Raw genomic sequence first — 18,009 nt, 5'->3', positions numbered from 1 at the left:
AGGGAAGTACAGGGAAAGTTCTTAGTACATATAATTGGATCACAGCACCAGGTTCCTGCAATGGCAAATCCTCTGCTCGTACATCCCCTTGACTTAGGGTAACCTCGTTTTTCCCAAGACAAATAGGCCTAGAAATGGGAGTTACATAATTACGTCAAAAGACGTAAAAGTTCACAAGCAGAGGGAATCATCCTCAAGACACATGTATATAGAAAAGGAATGACACCCTTAAGGTCAAGTTATCTCTTCAGCAATATTCTCCCTAGAGGCAGAGGTAAAGAGACAAAAAGTAAAAAGGCAGAGAAATGTTGCAATCTTCAAGGAATAAAAGTACAACTTATTTAATGGGTCATTTAGAAAAGAAACCCTTGGGAGTTGATGGAATTGATAGGAAATATTCAGACCTATGAATTGCACAGGCCCCTGGGAAGTGCAAATTTCTTCAGCCTACTCTCATCATCTGGAATATGTTTGCTGTGAGGGGCTGGATGAGCTTACAGTGTATCTACTGAGAGTTGCAGAACTATGTTTGAATCAACTGATCAGAAATAAGAGGAAGAAATGCCAGCTGTCTGTCAGGCTCTTGCACAAGACATCCTAGGAATTTGGGAGAATCTTCTAATGAATCCCAAAGGCATTTCCAGTGAAGAAGTAGAAATGGAATCTAAAGCTTTTCCACAAGGGAAAGATTCAGTTGTGATATACGGCCAAGTAAACCATTTCCTATGTACTTTGTATTGCACATATGAACACCTAAGCAAGGCCTCTTAGCCAGTCCACTTAAGGAAAAAACCTCTGCAAAATTTCCTAACTACTTTTCAAAAGTAATGATGACTCAGGAATGCAGTCATCTCTCCTCAAGTCCCAGTTATACTTTTTCTGGAAAAGTGAACTCAGTATATAAGGCCAACCTTTGAATCAATGCACAAATTTACATAGATTTCTCATGTTATATTTCACTTAAGCAGTGAAATTTACTTTTATAATAAGACAATTGTTTTGTTAATGCAATTATTGGTCTAGCAAAATATCTTTACCCGAACTCTTAGAGGTTAAAAATATGACAGCACTATAATTTCTAAAGGTTAATTGAGCTGTTTGTTTATATGTTTCATCTTATTTTAGAGACCTAAACTTCCTTTGATTACTGTCCCTACAATAGATCACAGGGGAAAATATTTACAAAATACATTCTAATAGCCGAATTCATTTACCAATAGAAATAATTTTCAATGTAGTCTATGGTGGTATTTTATTTGTACTGAAATATGATTTTAATTGTATGTTAATAAATAAAGTTGTCAGGGGGTCAGAGCTAGTAGAGCCATAGCAAGAGCGTGGCGGTGGTGGCACATGCCTTTAATCCCAGCATTTGGTAGACAGAGCTAGGTAGATCTCTGTGTGTAAAAAGATACAGCCAGCATTGGAGACACATGTCTTTAATCTCAATCCCAACCTGGAAGACCTGGAAGTCTTTACAGATAGGCAGTGATGAGGCATGGGTTTACAACCAATGAGAAGGCAGAACCGAAAGTCTTTATAAAGACAAACACACAGGAAGTACCTCCTTTTCGGAGAGCTCTCTTGGCTGAAGAGGATCCCTGAAGCAGGAAGGGTGGGATCTTAGCTCTGACCTCTTGGCTTTCTTCTCTGACTCGACTCTGTGTTTCTTATTTAATAAGATGGTTGGTTACATCTACATTTGGAGCCCAACATGACAAGAATCCATTAAAAACTGCTTAACTTGGCTTGGCGGCAGGTTTCCCGCCTGGGCGGCCAGCAGGTCTGGTTTCCCACTCAGGGGGCCGGGTCAGCTTGGCCTCAGGCCGGACTAACCTTGAGCTACTTGCTTAAAGTCGGTGCTACAGACAACTCAGGCCTGCCCTGCCGAACAGGGCCCCAGCCTGTAAAGCCAACGCATGTGGTTGGAGCTTAAGGAAGCTAGAGCCAAGGCTTGACTAGGCTCAAGCAGGAACACATGGCTGAATTCAAGCTCTTAGGCAGAACTTGTGGCTATGCTTGCTCTCTCTCTCTCTCTCTCTCTTTCTCTCTCTCTCTCTCTCTCTGGATTCACACCTCGGACACTAGGTGGCTGTTTTGAAATTCCCTCGGATTTGTACTGTTCTACGCAGACTTGGTAAGTCACTTAACATATCAGATATTTTAAAAGAAACTATTTAAAAGAGAAATTTTTTCCACATTAAAAAAAATGGGTTTTCTGTGTACATTGGAAGAAAATTGGGCTTTGTTTGCAATTTTAGGCAGTCTGACAATGGAACAACTATATGAGAAGATTAATGCTGATCGAATTATGCAGTTTATTACTATGCTTATCCTCATTTTACTATTTAAAAAGATAGTCAATTTAAGTGCCAGGATGACAGCTTTAGAAAAACTTGTTAAACCTGTAAAAATTCAGACAGAAGAAATTAACAGTGAAGTTGTTTCAAAATTAGATCATAAGGTTACAGAAAGAAAGCCTGTTTTCACACAGTCACCCTTAATTTGTCCAGTAACTGTACAGCAGTTGCCTGATCAAATGACTACACGAAATATTTGGGCTCCAATTGAAATGTTAGATTTACGAAGGTTTAAGGAGGCAATAGTATCTTATGGCATGCATTCCCCATATGTAAAGCAAATGTTAAACTCTTGGTCAACATATAATAGAATTGTACCACAGGACTGGCAGGAGCTGGCACAAGCTGTTCTTGAACCCAGTCAAAGGCTTCAGTGGCTAACTTGGTTCAAGGATGAAGCTAAAAACATAGAAAAACAATGGAGGGATAAAGGAATACAAGTCTGCCAGGATCAGCTTATTGGAGAAGGTCAATATGCTTCAGCACAAACACAACGTTTATATGATGTCCAAACCCTAACGGCAGCCTTGAATGCATGGGACAGAGTTGAGGAACCAGGAAAAAAAACTGAGTCATTTACAAAGGTTATACAAGGCCCAAAAGAATCTTTCACAGATTTTTTACAAAGACTGCCTTCAGCAGTAAAGAGAATGGTCCCGGATTCAGAAGTTAGTAAGATAATAATTGATGCCGGGCGGTGGTGGCGCACGCCTTTAATCCCAGCACTCGGGAGGCAGAGGCCGGCGGATCTCTGTGAGTTCAAGGCCAGCCTGGGCTACCAAGTGAGTTCCAGGAAAGGCGCAAAGCTACACAGAGAAACCCTGTCTCGAAAAACCAAAAAAAAAAAAAAAAAAAATAATAATAATAATAATAATAATAATTGAATCTTTGGCCTTTGAGAATGTGAATGCAGCATGCAAAAGAATAATCAGGCTATTAAAGGCAAGATCTGCACCTTTGGAAGATTGGATTAGAGACACGGTTAATGTTGAAGCTCATGAGCATGATGATATGTGGGTAGGAGAAGCAATTTCAAAAGGTTTGAGGAATGTTAGATGTTTTGGATGTGGAAAGCAAGGACATTTGAAAAGGGACTGTGAACAGGTCATTCCTAGAAACAATGTTTCTTCAAGGAACAATGGCAACAGAATGCCCCTTCCTTCTGGAGTATGCAGAAAGTGTGGTAAGGGAAAACACTGGACCAACAAATATAGATCAACAAGAGACAGACAGGGTAATCCTTTGCCTCAGTCTTAGGGAAACTCCCAGAGGAGCCTTGTTGCTAGAGTTTTCCTGCCTGGCCCACAGTCAGGACAAATCTCTCTCACCCGCCAGTCCCAAGCTGCTCAAACCCGATCAAATAAACACAGAGACTTATATTGGTTTCAAACTGTATGGCCGTGGCAGGCTTCTTGCTAACTGTTCTTACAGCTTAAATTAATCCATTTCTATTAATCTATACCTTGCCACGTGGCTTGTGGCTTACCGGTACTTTACATCTTCCTTATCCTGATGGCGGCTGGCAGTGTCTCCCTCACCAGCTTCCTGTTCTCTCAATTTTCCTCTCTGTTAGTCCCGCCTATACTTCCTGCCTGGCCACTGCCAATCAGTGATTTATTCATTGACCAATCAGCAACACATTTGCCATACAGAACATCCCACAGCAGAGCCTCATGCAGGCCCCAATAGCAAATCCAGTTCAAACCTTTCCTGCAGTCATAGAGGAAACCCCTACTCAGAGCAATTAAATAACCAAATGCCTATTGGAATAAACCATGCTGGTCAGGATGATAAAATAGAGAGAATAGAAAATTCAGGAGAAAACATAAAGAAAATTTTTGGCAAACTTCTATTAATGAACAAAGACCAAAATTATCGATAAAAATAAATGGTGTTTTGTTGTCTGGTCTGGTAGACACAGGTGCGGACATTACCATAATTGCACCAGAATTTTGGCATCCAACTTGGCCTCTTCAGGAGGTAAACGTTCAACTGTTAGGAATTGGGACGTTATCTCAGGTGAAACAGAGTGCAAGATGGCTTGAATGTATAGGTCCAGAAGGACAGAGAAGAAAATTAAAACCATATGTGGTTAACATAGCTATGAACCTGTGGGGTCAAGACTTGTTGCAACAATGGAATACTCAGATTAACATCCCTCCAATCTCAGAAACAAATCATAAACTAGCACATGTTTCTGAGAGAAATATTAGAAGGCATTATTCTAAGTGGTCACCAGCCATCCATATTATACAAGAACAGGGCAGAACAACTGAGGATCTTCCAAAGACAACAACAGCTCTACCTTTAAAATGGTTAACACACAAGCCTGTATGGGTCCAGCAATGGCCTATAACAACAGATAAACTACAGACTTTAGAAGAGCTGGTAGAAGAACAGTTAAATGCTCAGCATATTGAAGAATCAACCAGCCCTTGGAATTCTCCTGTATTTGATATTAAAAAGAAATCTGGTAAATGGAGAATGGTAACAGACCTTAGAGCAATTAACAAAGTAATTCAGCCAATGGGCTCTCTACAATCTGGAATTCCTTTGCCTACTCTGTTACCAAAAGGATGGCCTCTCATAGTTATTGATTTAAAAGACTGTTTCTTTTCAATACCCTTACAAGAAAAAGACAGAGAAAGATTTGCTTTCACAGTGCCTACTTATAATAATTCTCAACCGGTTAAAAGATTTCAGTGGAGGGTCCTCCCACAGGGAATGTTGAATAGCCCAACTCTGTGCCAATATTTTGTAAAACAGCCATTGGAAGTGATACATAAAAAATTTCCTAAATCTATAATTTATCATTATATGGATGATATTTTACTAGCCGACTCAAATGCAGATACTTTAGAAAGAATGTTTGAAGAAGTAATGAAAATTTTGCCTTGCTGGGGATTACAAATTGCTCCCGAAAAGATACAAAGAGGAGATTCTATTAATTATTTAGGATATAAAATAGAGCTGCAAAAAATTAGACCCCAAAAGGTGCAAATTAGGAGAGATAGACTACAGACTCTTAATGACTTTCAAAGATTATTTGGAGATATTTCTCATCTACGAACTATTGTTGGGGTAAAAAATGATGAACTGCATAATTTGTTCAAAACCGTAGAAGGTAACAAGGACTTAAATAGTCCAAGAGAATTATCACCTGAAGCTGAGAAAGAATTGGCCTTGGTAGAAAAGAAAGTACATGAAGGGCACGTGGATCGTATTGATCCAAAGCTGGATTGCATTTTGGTTATTTTACCTTCTAGGCATTCTCCTACAGGAATATTAATGCAGAGGGAAGATATTATATTGGAATGGATATTTTTTACCAAATAAACCAAATAAAAAATTAAAAACTTATGTGGAAAAAATCTCTGACTTGATTTGGAAAGGAAAATTGAGACTTGGTCAATTAGCAGGAATAGACCCAGCAGAAATTGTCATACCTTTAACTAAGGAGGACATTGAAAAATTATGGACAGAAAGTGAACCTTGGCAAAGAGCTTGCAGTAATTTTTTGGTAGAAATTAATAGCAAATATCCCCAAAATGATAAAATTGATCTTATAAAGAGAGCTGATTGGATTTTGCCTCGAATTGTACAGGAAAAACCCATATCTGGAGTTCGAACATTTTATACAGATGCCAACAAACAAGGAAAGGCAGGTTACAAATCAGAAAATTTAAGTAAAGTGGTTCAAAGTCCTTATAATTCAGTTCAAAAATCAGAATTGTATGCTATTCTGTTGGTATTAATGGATTTTTCAGAACCTCTCAACATAGTAACTGACTCAGTATGCTGAAATAGTAGTATTACATATTGAGACTGCAGAATTTATCCCTGATGCTTCAGAATTAACTTCACTATTTATTCAATTACAAGATACAATCAGGAAAAGGAGTCATCCTTTATATATAACTCACATTTGATCCCATACTGGTCTGCCAGGCCCTCTAGCACAAGGCAATGATGAGATTGATAAATTATTAATAGGAAATGTGCTGGAGGCCTCAGAATTTCATAAAAAAACATCATGTCAATAGTAAAGGTTTTAAAAAAGGATTTTTCCATAACCTTTCAACAAACCAAAGAAATAGTAAAAAAATGTCCTACTTGTTCCTTCTACAATCAAACACCATTACCAGCAGGATGTAACCCAAAAGGTACTCAAAGGAATGAAATCTGGCAGATGGACGTGTTTCACTTTGCAGAATTTGGAAAATTGAAATATGTACACCACACTATCGATACTTATTCAAGATTTCAATGGGCAACTGCTTTGAGTTCTGAAAAAGCTGATTCTGTAATCACTCATTTGCTCGAAGTGATTGCCATCATGGGTATACCTGCACAAATCAAAACTGACAATGCTCCATCATATGTCTCTGTTAAAATGAAACAGTTTTTTGCTTATTACAATATAAAGCATATTAAAGGCATACCACATAATCCTACAAGTCAAGCAGTTATAGAAAGATAAAACAGAACTCTAAAGGATATACCAAAAGGGGTAACAAAAACCCCCAGAAATAGACTGCATAATGCTCTATTAACTTTGAATTTTCTTAATGCCAATGAGAAAGGAACAACAGCTGCAGAGAGACATTGGATAATAGAAAAAAACTACAGAATTGAATCAGCCTATATACTTTAAGGATGTGCCGACCTCAGAATGGAAATCAGGGTATGTGTTACTTTGGGGACAAGGTTTTGCTTTTGTTTCTACAGGAGAAGATAAGCTGTGGGTACCATCAAAATTGATAAAGGTTCAATTTGAACAAGAGAAACCTCTTAATTAGAGGAGGTGATAGTTCATCAACCAGCATGAACATCCAATTTAAACTATCTTATACCAGTAACACATGCCTTTTCATTTAATCAGATAAAAATTTGCCAAAAAGGAACATCCCCAAATTAGTCTTGGGGAAAGGTTTTTGTTTTTGTCTTTTAGGAGAATGAAGGTTAAGGAATCTGAAGAGCACTGGACAAATGAGACACCTGAAGAAAAGGGACAAATCATCTATCCCAGGAAGCAGAGTGAAACGGCATATGGGTATATATTATCTAAAAAACTTTTATGTCTTCCTAAATGTTTGTTTCTGCTTTTTTCTAAAGATTTAACACTATTGGTCCTCTAATAGTCCCAGTTCAATTAAAATTTAAAGCTGACTTTGGAGCTGGAGAATGGTTCTCTCCTTCTTTAAACTCAAGCATGTTGTTAAAAGGAAAATGCAAACTCCCTGTATCATGCCAGAAGAAAAGAGCCATCTTCTGCTATGGGACAGGAGAAAAGCCAAATTAATTAAGGGACTATTCTATTACTAATCTCAACTCTTTGATTCTATTCTGATTCTTTAAACTTTTCTTAAAGTATAAATTTTATATCAATATTTATAAGATTATTATATATAGATATACATATATATATACATTTTAAACTTTGTTAAGATATGAATGGTCATATAGAGTACTAATTAATTCTAGAAAAAAGGCTTCAATTAGCTGCATATATATGTCTTTGTGTTCGAGTCTCTTATCAGTTTTCTGCAGGAAATCACGGCCAGGCCTAACATCAACTGAAGTCTCCAGGAAGAAGATGGGGCCCCACAATAACAACAATTCCACGTGGACAATAATAATATCACTAAGCTGACAAACATTATCTACAGATCAGTTTTGAGCTACAAGGTGCTCAGAGCAATTTTGAGATGACTAGATGAGATGATCCAGTCTCAAAGACTACTTGAATAAGGACTTGAGATAAACCCTGAACTTTGGCTTTATACACAGACTGGATAATGAAGGATATAGTTACCTTTCCTAGAATTTGACAATTAACCTAAATTTTTTCTTTCAGGATAAAGATACCTTCGCCCATACCCAGCAGGAAGCAATTTTAAGAATACGACACCCACATTCCCAAAGAGGTGGTGTGGGGCAGGTGGTTTTTTGGTCTTTTTAATGGGTTTTGGGTCTGGGATAATTTTCATTGTTTAGGGGGGCTGGTTACAAGTTGTCATCAAGGGTTAGGAAAAAGGCTAAGCAAAGGAGATTAGATTTAAGGTTCTTCTTTAAAAAGAAAAAAAAGGAAGAAAAGAAAAGAAAAGAAGAAAAAGAAATTACTAGTTTTAAATACTTTACATTGGATTGGATTGTTTTATATTGTATACAAATTATATATATTGAAATTGATATTGTTAGAAAATGCTATATGTATATTTCTAATTATACTTATACCGTTCATTTAACAATGCAATTTTCTGATCCTTGAGTGTTATTATTACCAACTATTAGGATATAAAGAAATGAAAGTTAGTAGATAGACATTATAATAGAACTTGTAGTTATATTAGATATGTTTTAAAAATTGAGCAGATATATTTTAGACAGGTCATCTTCAAACCCTTCAGAGATCTACAGAATATGGCATTTAAAATGTTTTAATAACTTAGAAAATTTTTATTTTTTGAGACATGTCGGCTCCTGGCAGTACCAATCTACTTCAGAGAAAATATGGGCATTGAAGAAACTGTGTATGGAGTTAACGTTCATTGTGGCAAATGTTAGCCACTGGACAACAAAGTATCCTCGAATCAACTGCTGACAAAATGGACAGACAGGACATGAAACAAAGGACTACTGATTCTTGCCAAAACAAGTGTGGTTATGGCTTTATCAAAAGACATTTTCTGAGGCCAGGACAATATGGCACCATCCCTGAAGTGGCCTTCGCAATTCGGAAAAGGTACAGTGCCCTTTTCTTTGAAGGCAGCTGAACAGGCAGTGGGCCGATGGCTTCTGATGTGCTATGGAACAGCAGCTGAAACAGTTATTCTTGAAGAGTAACTAAGCTCACGCCTCTCAATAGTAGACTGGCATTTGATAGAGGGATGTGGAAAAGAACGGGATGCTGAAATGAAGCCATATATACACAGCCAAGAAGAATGGACAGCTGAATTTAAAAAAATCAACAATTTCCAGAAAATTTAAAATCCTGAATCATGAGATGACACTAGTGGAATTCAGGTGTTTCTGGTACATGGACTGTTCTTACCCAATGTGAGGTTGAACTGTTGACCTTGTGTACATCCTACTTCACAAATGAGTCTGTCAGATACGCTAAGCCTATAGGCTGAAGATGATGCCCCAGCACTGCGGAGAAACCTCAGGTGACTGTCCAGGGAGCTGGCTGTTTCTGTCAACTCACAAATTTTTTGGAAGTTGCTTGCATGCACTTTCTGTTTTTATTTTTGTTAGCTAATATTATTTCCTTCTTGGGTCTCTGAGGGAGTTGAAGATTAGTTAGTTATAGTTGAAGATTAATTAGGATAGAAAGTGAATTAGATACATTTTGGATTATTTTCTCTGAATTTGTCAAATACAAATGGACTAGACATTGTTTAGACATTTATTACTTGTATATATTGTATATAGTTATTGTACTTTTGTATATACTTTTTCTTTTGTTAGTTATAACCTTTTTCTTTTTTTCTTTTTATTAAAATAGAAAAGGGGAAATATGGTGGTATTTTATTTGTGAAATGTGATTTTAATTGTATGTTAATAAATAAAGTTGTCTGGGGGTCAGACCTAGTAGAGCAAGAGCGTGGCGGTGGTGGCACTCGCCTTTAATCCTAGACAGAGCTAGGTAGATCTCTGTGTAAAAAGATATAGCCAGCATTGGAGACACATGCCTTTAATCTCAATCCCAACCATAGAAGACCTGGAAGTCTTTACAGATAGGCAGTGACAAGGCATGGGTTTACAACCAATGAGAAGGCAGAACCGAAAGTCTTTATAAAGACAAACACACAGGAAGTACCTCCTTTTCGGAGAGCTCTCTTGGCTGAAGAGGATCCCTGAAGCAGGAAGGGTGAGGATCTTAGCTCTAACCTCTTGGCTTTCTTCTCTGAATCGGCTCTGTGTTTCTTATTTAATAAGACGGTCGGTTACATCTACAGGAGTCCTGGAATGCTGACAAGCCACACCCCAGGATATAAATAAATAAAATTGGCAGCCATTGCTATTAAACCACCACCAACACTACAGACTGCTTTAAAATCTAAGTATATTAAAGAATTAGAGAAAGTTTTGGTTTGATATGGAAAATAGCTGCATGTACATTGATTTTTTTTTATCCTAAAATTACCCTTCTTTACTTTACTATATAAAATATATGTGAGAGCTGTTGGGGTTTGGGGAATGCATTCATTAAGTGTTGCTGTGTATCAAGAGCTTAACAGCTTATAAGACAGACCTGGTTATACTCACTATGAAATGAATAACCTTGTAAAGAGAGAAATCTCGTCCAGTGTTTTTCCTCTGATTCCTCCAAACACCTGGGTGCCAAACAGAATGCAAACATTTATTTGCTTTTAATCACAGGTAGCTTTATGGATGTATTTCAGTCTTGAGGTTTCAATGAGCTTCTTAAAAACTCAAAAAGTATAGAAAATTACAGTTCCATAGAACATATTTTTTAAAGGTGGCTCTAAATACAAACTGGTTTTGGGTGACACAAATCTCACCTCAGAGGGTGCCCTACATGAGACATTGTGCTGGTGGGACTTGGACTGAAGACACTCTTGGTATTTCCTAAAACTAGTGCACCAGAGGAGAGTCAGGAAATGGCACCGACTTTGTCCTATAGGGCCTCACTCTTTTTCCAAGAGAACAGTGCATGTTCCCTGATTTGGTTTGTTTGAAATTCAAGTGATGAAAGTGGGCCATGGATTGAAAAAGAAGAAAGAGGAGCATTTACATTTGTAAATCAAGACTTCATGTTCACATGGTAATCATAACATCTTTAATTTGGGGATTTAATAATGATTAGGCAACATATGTAATGAATAAGGCAGGAAGTATTTGAACATTCTCTACTTTTGCTGAGTCCCAAGTCACTTGAAAAACAAGCAAAAGCAAAATGGGATATATAAAACTATTTGTATCATATGAGAGGATGAGTAGTTATTTAGTCATCACAGCAATGGAACACAAAATTTAAAACTTTATTTTCTCAAGGAACTGATACAGCTTGGCATAGGGAACTCACAAACATAATAAATAATAAAAGAAATCATTTTTGAGCTTTTGAAATTTGGAAGTTAGGATGAGTTACTGGTTGGAGAACTAGCAATTGGACCTACCCTAATGAAAAGAAAAGGAACAGGTTTTAGGAAACGGGAGGCCTGAGGTGTGATCTCCCTGAAGGACAGCCACACCATGGTTTCCTTCTCTAAGCTCTCTTACTAAGGATTCAAATCTTTCTTGCCTTTTTCTTTTTTAAAGACTTATTTATTTATTATGTATACAGTATTCTGTCTGCCTGTATGCCTGCAGGCCAGAAGAGGGTACCAGATCTCATTACAGATGGTTGTGAGCCACCATGTGGTTGCTGGGAATTGAACTCAGGACCTCTGGAAGAACAGTCAGTGCTCTTAACCTCTGAGCCATCTTTCCAGCCCCTCTTTCTTGCCTTATTTATGAAAAACTCACCCTTTCTTTCAAATTATGTTCAATTCTGGTCTTTACCAATCCTATTCACCCTACATCCTGGGGGAAAGGGGAGATTAAACACTGTCTTTGTCTGTAAGAAGGGAAATAGGAATTAGATAGATTTCTGCACCTAGTAGAGATTCATACAATGCAAGTATGTGCCTAGAATATTGAAGACATCACATAGGTCTGCCAATTGCCATTTGGAGGATGTGAAGAGCAAATTGAGTTTTACGTGAGAGAATATTCTAATCTGAAAATTCAATTAAGAGAATAATTACTCCTTTCATGGTACCAATAAAAATTAACCTTAGGAAAAAACTTAACCAAATAACTGCAAGGCTTACACACTGAAAACTAAAAGAAAAATTATTGAAAGAAATTGAACAAAATCTAAACAAGCAGAAATACATTTTGTATTCATGGAGTAGAAGGCTTAATACTGATCTCATAACGCTACCCAAAATTTGGCCTATATTGACTGAAAGTTCTATTGAACTTTCAGCTACATTGGGTACCAAATAGCAAACATTGAGAGAGAAAAGTAAAGTTAGAGGATTCCACTTCCAATTTAAAATTTTCTATCAAGAAAATGCAGTACTGACCTACATGGAAATCAGGTAGAATAGAAAATAATTGTCAGAAGAGGAATAAGCAGTTTATTTTTGATGAAATTGTTTGACCAGAGTGCCAGGAAAACCCAGTGAAAGGAAGGGGGTCAGTCCAATGCCATTATGTGCCTATAATGATAATAATAGAAAATGCAGTAACAGCTGCTACTAAGGAGGTGTGGAAGCTAGAAGACACATACATTGCTGGTTGGAAAGTAAAATGGTTGAAGTGAAATGGTGATTGTGAAATAAACACAGTTAAACCTGGCATTGTTACATAATGGGGCCATTCTCTTCTAAATACATATTTGAGAAAATTGAAAATAAGTATTCACTGAAAAAAAGTGTACACAGATATTCGTAATAGCATTACTCACAAGAGCTGGAAAGCAGAAGCACCTTTTATCAAAGGATGAACAGGTAAGAATGACTCTATCTACACAGCAGAATTTAGCCATCAAAATAAATAAGTGCTAATGCATGTTATAACACAAGTGAACCTCGAATACATTAGAAAAATTGTGTTTTCTGACAGTAAACCCTGTGTACAGGAGATATAATTGATTGGTTCACTGATTTACCCCTAGTGCCTTGTACAGGCTAGGAAGCTGTGAGAATGTAGATCATGCCTTCTCCCTTAAGGGTCCAGAGACAACCAGGAATTGAATTGCTCTATAATCTCGCTAAGCCTAGTCCACAATATGCTAGTCCTAGCTGGTATAGCCCTTAGCTGTGGTTTAAATTCGTATTCACAAAATTCATGGCATTATAATATAGTAAATGAAATTCACTTCTGCTAACATCATCAGTCAAGAGGTGCTGGGACTCATTGTCCAGCTTAGTCAAGAGTGAGCTTAGAGCTATGCAGAGGGACAATATGTCTCCAGGCAGCAGAGCAGTAGACTGTAAAGATGGGAAGTAAATATATGCATGCACTTTGATTGAGAGGCTTATGGGTGGAATGCTGGAGGGTGGGAGCAAAAGTGAGGATGTGTTAGAAGTTGAGGTCAGATCAGCTAGCCTAGAAGAGCCCTCTTGTTGAGAACTGTGTTAACTTCCTGATAATCTTCCAGGTTCACTCCAGATATCCTGACAAACAGCTATTGATTTCTAGACTCTCAAAGAAACCATGACTTCTTCTCATGTGTGATTCTCATCTAGCCATAAACACCTTTTGCTTTTAATAATGGCACAGGTCCATTACAAAGACTGTACTGTGCCCACTGAAGACTGTTGCACATCACCTAAGTGGGTCTCACATTAACCCTTAAAAGTAAATATTCTTATTTTCATCTTAAAGAGGTAGTGAGTCAAAGACTCTAAGCTACCATCACCACTGAGGTACAGATATAGAATTGGAGTAGGGTCTTTGTACTCCTGTCTTTCTCATTCTGTAATACTGGTTCCTGAAATTCAACTTCAATAGTTCCTTGTTTCTGCCCTTGGCATGTAGATGTTTTTACATAGTTTTGTTTTGACTGAGACCTTATAATATGGTCTATATAGCATGCAGCTGTTTTTACATAGTTTTGTTTTTTGTCTGAGACTTAGAATATGGTCTGTATATTAATATATATTCCGCCAAATAAAATACTTAAGGTGAAAGTACTTAGTTAAGGTTTTTATTGTTGTGAAGAGACACCATGACCATGGCAAATATTTGATTGGGGTGACTCGCTTACAGTTCAGAGGTTCCATCCTTTATCATCATGATGGGGAGCATGGCGGCAGGCAGGAAGACATGGTGCTGGGGTAGTTAGTAGCTAAGAGTTCTACATCCTGCAGGCAACAGCAAGTCAGCTGAGACAGAGGGAAGAATCCTGAGCATAGGAAACCTCAAGACCCACCACCCTCACAGTGACACACTTCCACACCTCCTAATAGTGACACTTCCTATGAGACTATGGAGGACAATTACATTCAAACTACCACAGTACTGAAAAGTCTCATAGCATTTACCTGAAGTTGTGAAGCTGGGATAGTCACATCCAATGTTAAACCTTGTTTAATGAGTACAAGTCATTAATTTAACAAACTGTTCGTGCGGTTCCTGCTGTGCACAAACATTGTGGTGAGTACAGGCACAGAGCCACAGGGCGTCTGGTAACAAAGAGCTTCTATTTTGTTTTAGCTTTAGTGAGAGATGACAACAATATAGACAATATTGGAGGAACTTATCAAGAAAGTTAAATGGGAACCTAGAGGAAGGGCAGGACGCAGGACTTTAGAAGAAGCCAGAGAGTCCTGCTCTGAGGCATCAATGTTGGATTGGGTCTCTGACACTGAATGAGCAGCTTGGTCAGGGGAGGATTGGCCTGTTTGTAAGAAAGAGAGTGTATGAGGAATGTCAGGAGAAAGCTCCTCAATGCCTTTGAGAAAGGAAAAAAAGGCCAAGCAAGAGGGTTGGGGGGTAGAATAGGAAGAAATAAGACTGGAGAAGGAAGCAGTGCCTAGACTATAAGGCCTGTGACGGTTCTGATGAACTGATCATAGTGTAAGAGAAATGGGAAGGTATATGTTAGAGAAGACCTGGCCTACCCATCTCCTTTATTTTAATCATTATAGGAGTTAGGAGAAAAGCAGGTCATTCAGGTAATTATTGTGTAAAAAGATATCTCTTGGCTTTTGGTGTTATCTATGTGAAAGGACGCAGCTAAGTTGATGAAGGCTCCTGATTCCTTGAATAGCCCGGGTCTTCAACTGGCTCTTTCCACCTGCACCAGCTCTTATCCGAGCAGCGAATGCCAGCATGGTGTTAGATATGTGTTAGATTCACTGGGAAACAACTGTGTAGGAGGAAAGGCTGACTGGGGAGGTTAGAAAGAAGTGGGGGCATCAGACTGTAGTGTGAGCCTACACCTTTCCAGAGATGGAAGGATGACTGGCAGGTATCTCAGACTACAGGAGAATTTCAAGTGTCTAACCTGGCTGACAGGGAGTCCAAGAGAATGCTCTGCATGGATCAAGAATGAGCCTCCCACTACTTTTGCCATGCTCAAAAACTGGCAGCAGACAGGTGGATGTAGGCTCCGCATAAATACTGTGGGGCATCCCACAGTGCAGCAGCTGGGATGGTTGCTCACCTGTACTATCAAGGAGTCTCTAGATCTCACCCTTTCCACTCTGAGTCATCATTCCTCCTAGCCCTAGGCTCCAACTCCCAGAAACTGGAAGGATTAGTCTCCATGGACCTATCAGGTCATTTGTCCCAGAACTATTCAGAAGTCAAGTTCTTTCTCTTTCTCTGGCCCTTCTACCTCATTGGTTCAGACGGTGGTGAGGAGCTTTCTTCACTCAGCCTCAAACTTTAAAATGTAGAAGATAACATCAATTGGGAATGCAACATAGTATTTTCTAGTGCTTGAAAAACAAAACAAAACAATATGCTGATTTAGATGGTCATTTTCATTTCTAGAACACTTCTGGCCTTAGCTATGGGCTTTTATTCTGCCTTCAAACTGGTCTTTCCTTTGTTGTTGCAGACCGTTTGACTAGTGAGACACTGGAGGCATACGAAAACGGGAAGAAGGCAGAGAACAGCAAGCATGGTGATGTTTTCCCAAATATTGTTTTTCTAGTTTCAATTATTTACCTGGAAAACACTATAAGAAATAATTTGAGGAGAAAAGTTTATTCTGTTCCATTACAATAAAGACAAAGGGAAAACCTCTATTTTATATTTTTTAGTGAGAGTGAGAGAGATATTTAACACTGAGAGAGAGAAACACCATTGCTATCCTACTCTATAGCATCTATATTGAAAAGGTGTTTTATTTTTTGACCCCTTCTGAGAGTAGGGATAATTGTAGTCAAAGTATATTATATATGTGAATGAAATGTCAGAATGACACCTATAATTTTATATAATCAATATGCACTAATAAAAATGAAAAAAAAAAAAAAAAAAGGCTTTCCGCGCTGTGCAGGGACAGGTCCAGACAGCATTATTCTTGATTCTTGCCATTACTTAAAGGGAAAATTACACAATGTCCGGAGCCCTTAGTGTCCTGCAGATGAAGGAGGATGTCCTCAAATTCCTTGCTGCAGGAACCCACTTATGTGGCACCAACCTTGTCTTTCAGATGGAGCAGAACATCTACAAAGAGAAAAGTCATGGTATCTATACCATAAATCAGAAGAAGGCCTGGGAGCTGTTTGCAGCTTGGGCTATTGTTGTCATTGAGAACCCTGCTGATGTCAGCACCATCTCCTCCAGGAAGGATTGCCAGCAAACTGCTGAAGTTTGCTGCTGCCACTGGAGGCTCTGTAATTGTTGACCAGTTTCAAGCCTGGGGTCTTCACTAAGGAGATCCAAGCAGCCTTCAGGGAGTCACATCATCTAGTTGTGACTGACCCCAGGGCTGACCACCAGCCCCTCACAGAAGCATCTTATGTCAACCTGCAAAACATTGCTCTGTATAACATAGATTCTCCTCTGTGTTACATGGGCATTGCCATCCTGTGTAACAAGGGAGCTCACTCAGTGGGTCTGATATGATGAATGCTGGCCTGGGAAGTACTCCGTGTGCATGGCACTATTTCCTGTGAGAACCCTTAAGAAGTCACGAATGATCTTTACTTCTACAGAGACCAGAGGAGACTGAGAAGGAGGAACATGCTGCTGCTGAGAAGGCTGTGACCAAGGAAGAATTTCAAGGCAAATGGACCAACCAGCTTCTGAGTTCACTGCTGCTCAGCTAGAGCAGGCAGACTGGTCTGAGAGTGTGCAGATGACCTCTGTACCCATCCTGCAGTTCCCTACTGAAGTCTGCCCAGCCAGTCACTGGGGACTGGTCAGGAGCTCCCACAGCACAGGTCACTGAGTGGGTTGGAGCCACCACTGAGTGGTCTTGAGCTCCTCTGCAGGCACCTGAGCAAAGGGATAAAAGCTGAAAGGAAACTAAAATTCCTAAAAGGTGAAAAAAAGAAGCCAGGCTTGGTGGCATGTACCTTTAATCCCAGCGTGTCAGAGACAGAGGCAGGTGGATCTATGTGAATTGTAGGCCAGCCTCGCTTAAAGAATGAGTTCCAGGACAACCAGGGCTGTTGTTACACAGAGAAATCCTGTCTGAAAAGAGAGAGAAAGAAAGAAAGGAAGGAAGGAAGGAAGAAAGAAAAAAAAGAGAAAGAAAAAGAAAGAAATGGAAAACAGAAAAAAGAGAACTGTCATGAAAAACATGACATTTCATTGAACTCTTTATGGCTGCTTAAAGAATTATGGATATTACTGTGAATACTGAATGCCAAATTATAACTCTCTGTTGCTTCAAATATTTATCACAAATGGAACAATCTGGCAGGAAATTAACTTTCTATCTGAGAGGACAATGCTGTAAAAATCACACAAAACAAATAGGAAAGATATCAATATCACTTTGTCAAATCCATGTTGCCATGGAAATGTATACCCAAAACTATGCCATGATTCTCATGTCTAGAAATAATCCTTGCACAAAGGAAGTACAAACACAAAGTCATACAAAGGCAATGATCCTATTTGCTTATTAAATGGTGTTGGCTTAGTGATTGGATTATTTTACAGA

General features: G+C 38.6%; 1 pseudogene; it reads left to right on the top strand.

Moving 5' to 3' along the window:
* Positions 1-16,452: 16,452 nt before the first annotated feature.
* LOC128113300 (40S ribosomal protein SA-like) lies at positions 16,453-17,320 on the top strand (annotated as a pseudogene).
* The last annotated feature ends 689 nt before the right edge of the window (positions 17,321-18,009 follow it).

This window comes from Peromyscus californicus, unplaced genomic scaffold, assembly GCF_007827085.1.
Source record: "Peromyscus californicus insignis strain IS unplaced genomic scaffold, ASM782708v3 Scaffold_18__1_contigs__length_77618521, whole genome shotgun sequence".
NCBI lineage: Eukaryota > Metazoa > Chordata > Mammalia > Rodentia > Cricetidae > Peromyscus > Peromyscus californicus.
Note: the sequence above shows the minus strand (reverse complement) of the source record. Positions and strands in the feature narration are given on the sequence as shown.